The sequence below is a fragment of the Eumetopias jubatus genome, unplaced genomic scaffold (assembly GCF_037043125.1).
Source record: "Eumetopias jubatus isolate StellerSeaLion01/CBP00866 unplaced genomic scaffold, mEumJub1_p1.0 scaffold_11, whole genome shotgun sequence".
NCBI classification, from domain to species: domain Eukaryota; kingdom Metazoa; phylum Chordata; class Mammalia; order Carnivora; family Otariidae; genus Eumetopias; species Eumetopias jubatus.
In genome coordinates this window covers 44,185,503-44,188,525 of record NW_028274817.1, presented here as the reverse complement: position 1 = coordinate 44,188,525, position 3,023 = coordinate 44,185,503, and the positions used below count along the sequence as shown (strand labels likewise).

General features: G+C 38.5%; 1 long non-coding RNA gene across 1 annotated transcript; it reads left to right on the top strand.

The window, feature by feature from the left end:
• The first annotated feature begins 205 nt into the window (after positions 1 to 205).
• LOC148163045 (uncharacterized) lies at positions 206 to 2,708 on the top strand. Its single transcript, XR_015769438.1, has 3 exons — positions 206 to 341; positions 2,170 to 2,203; positions 2,625 to 2,708. It is a non-coding gene; the product is annotated as an uncharacterized LOC148163045 (long non-coding RNA).
• The last annotated feature ends 315 nt before the right edge of the window (positions 2,709 to 3,023 follow it).

The following is a 3,023-nucleotide window of genomic DNA, read 5'->3' as shown; positions in this document are numbered from 1 at the left end:
AGAGAGAGAACAAGAGCGAGCAAGCCCGGATGAGAAGCCCATTCTAACATCTGGTTGTTAGGATCAGTATCTGATTATATCACTGTCGTTGTCCCTAACCTAGTGCCTAGCATGGTGCTGGGCACATAGTTATTTGAGTAAAGCAACGTAATTGCTGCATCTGCCTTTCCCTGTGCAGCTCTTCACGCAGCTGGCCAAGCTCATATCATGTGTCTGAAGGAGGCGGGTTCTGAGGATCTGAGTCCTGATGGCTGCTGAAGCTCCTACTTCAGGTTCAAGGGCAGCAGTTCTCAGGAGACTCCAACACTTCCCATCTTCTATGGGATCTGATTCCGGCTCAGGTGAGTTCATGGATGTGATAAAAGCATGTTGTGGGGTAGCTTCTGTTAGGTTCATAAACTAGCCTAAAAGTACACAATCCACTTTGATCTCATCATGAGAGAAAGTTGAATGTCACCACATCAGCAACTACATGTTTTGCAGTAGCTCTGAGGCCCATTTTAGAAATGCTTTGTCTGCAAGCAATGAATTGTTTAGCTTGAGGAAGAATCTTTACATTTAACAGGCATGTACATAAATTTACATATACTTTTCTGACTGTATAATGTATAATCAGTGATTTCCCTGTATCTCTCAGATGGTCGTTGAAATGTGCCATTGGTTCAGAGGTCTTCCCAGCAATTGAAATTGTAATATGGAATCTTCCATGCTCACCATGCTTTTAACCATTGTATAACAAAATATTTTAAGAAGCCAGGAATTTTTCAAGTCTTAGTTTAAATATCATTACAAGAATTTTTGTTATTTTCAAAAATATTAATTACCCTATAGTTTGTCCTGTTATAATGATACCTAGTCACGTCACCTAATATAACCAGATAAATTTAAATGTCATTATTATTTTTCCAGGACATAACATTTTCAGTTCTGTACTACACAGCCTCCCTACCTCTCTCACCGCCCAAGCACAAATAACTCCTTTTACCATAGATTAGTTTTCATGTCCTAGAAATTTATTTAAATGGAATCATAGAATTGTTATTCTTTTTTGGGGGGATCTGGCTTTGTTCATTTATTATATTTATTTTTAGATTTATCCATTTTGTTGCATATGTCAGTAGTTCATACTTTTATTGCTTAGTCGTATTCCAGTATATGAATATACTACAATTTGTTTTATCCATTTACCTATTGATAGTTATTTCACCTATTCATAGATGTTTTTCAATTTGGGGCTCTTTCTTGTGGGGAGACTCTTTTAAATAAAGCTGTTATGAACATTTATGCATTAGTCTTTGCACAGACTATATTCCTCTATGATAAATACTTAGGAGTGCAATGGCTGGATCATGTGATAGTTATGAGATTAACATTGTAAGAAACTGCCAAACTGTTTTCCAAAGTGGTCACACCAGTTTTCATTTCCACCAGCATTTGCATGAGCATTTCATCCCCCACAACCTTGCCAAGACTTGGTGTGTTCAGTCTTTTCAATTTTAGCCAATCTCATAGGTAGCATCTTTTTTTTTAATTTAAATTCAATTAGCCAACATATGGTACATCATTAGTTTTTGATGTAGTGTTCAATGATTCATTAGTTGTGTATAAAACCCAGTGCTCATCACATCACGTGCCCTCCTTAATGCCCATCACCCAGTTATCCCATCCCCCCACCCACCTCCCCTTCCACAACCCTCAGTTTGTTTCCCAGAGTCAAGAGTCTCTCATGGTTTGTCTTCCTCTCTGATTTCTTCCCATTCACTTTTCCCCTCCCTTCCCCTATGATCCTCTGGGCTATTTCTTATACCCCACATATGAGTGAAACCATATGATAATTGGCTTTCTCTGATTGACTTATTTCACTTGGCATAATCTCCTCCAGTTCCATCCATGTCGATGTAAATGGTAGGTATTCATCCTTTCTGATGGCTGAGTAAAATTCCATTGTATATATAAGCCACATCTTTATCCATTCATCTGTTGAAGGACATCTCGGCTCCTTCCACAGTTTGGCTATTGTGGACACATTGCTGCTATGAACATTGGGGTGCATGTGCCCCTTCATATCACTACGTCTGTATCTTTGGGGTAAATACCCAGTAGTGCAATTGCTGGATCTTGGGGTAGCTCTGTTTTTAACTTCTTGAGTAACCTCCATATGTTTTCCAGACTGGCTGTACCAGCTTGCATTTCCACCAACAAGGTAAGAGGGCTCTCCTTTCTCCACATCCTCACCAACACTTGTTGTTCCTGTCTTGTTAATTTTTGCCATTCTAACTGGTATAAGGGGTATCTCATTGTGATTTTGATTTGTGTTTCCCTGATGGCAAGTTATGTAGAGCATTTTTTCATGTGTCTGTGGGCCATTTGTATGTCTTCTTTGGAGAAGGGTTTGTTCATGTTTTCTGCCTATTTCTTGACCTGATTATTTGTTTTTTGGGTGTTGAGTTTGATAAGTTCTTTGTAGATCTTGCATATCCTTTATCTAAAAAGTCATTTACAAACATCTCCCATTCCTTAGGTTGTGTTTTAGTTTTGTTGACTGTTTCCTTTGCCCTGCGGAAGCTTTTTATCTTGATGAAGTCCCAATAGTTCATTTTTGCTTTTGTTTCCTTTGCCTTTAGAGACATGTCTTGCAAGAAATTGCTGCGGCCAAGGTCAAAGAGGTTACTGCCTGTGTTCTCCTCTAGGATTTTGATGGATTCCTGTCTCACATTTAGGTATTTCATCCATTTTGAGTTTATCTTTGTGTATGGTATAAGAGAATGGTCCAGTTTCATTCTTCTGCATGTGGCTGTCCAATTTTCCCAACACCATTTATTGAAGAGACTGTCTTTTTTCCATTGGATATTCTTTCTTGCTTTGTCAAAGATTAGTTGAACAGAAAGTTGAGGGTCCGTTTCTGGGCTCTCTATTCTGTTCCATTGATCTATCTGTCTGTTTTTATGCCTAGAGCAATCTACATATTCAATGCAATCCCTATCAAAATACCATCGACATTTTTCACAGAGCTGGAACAAACA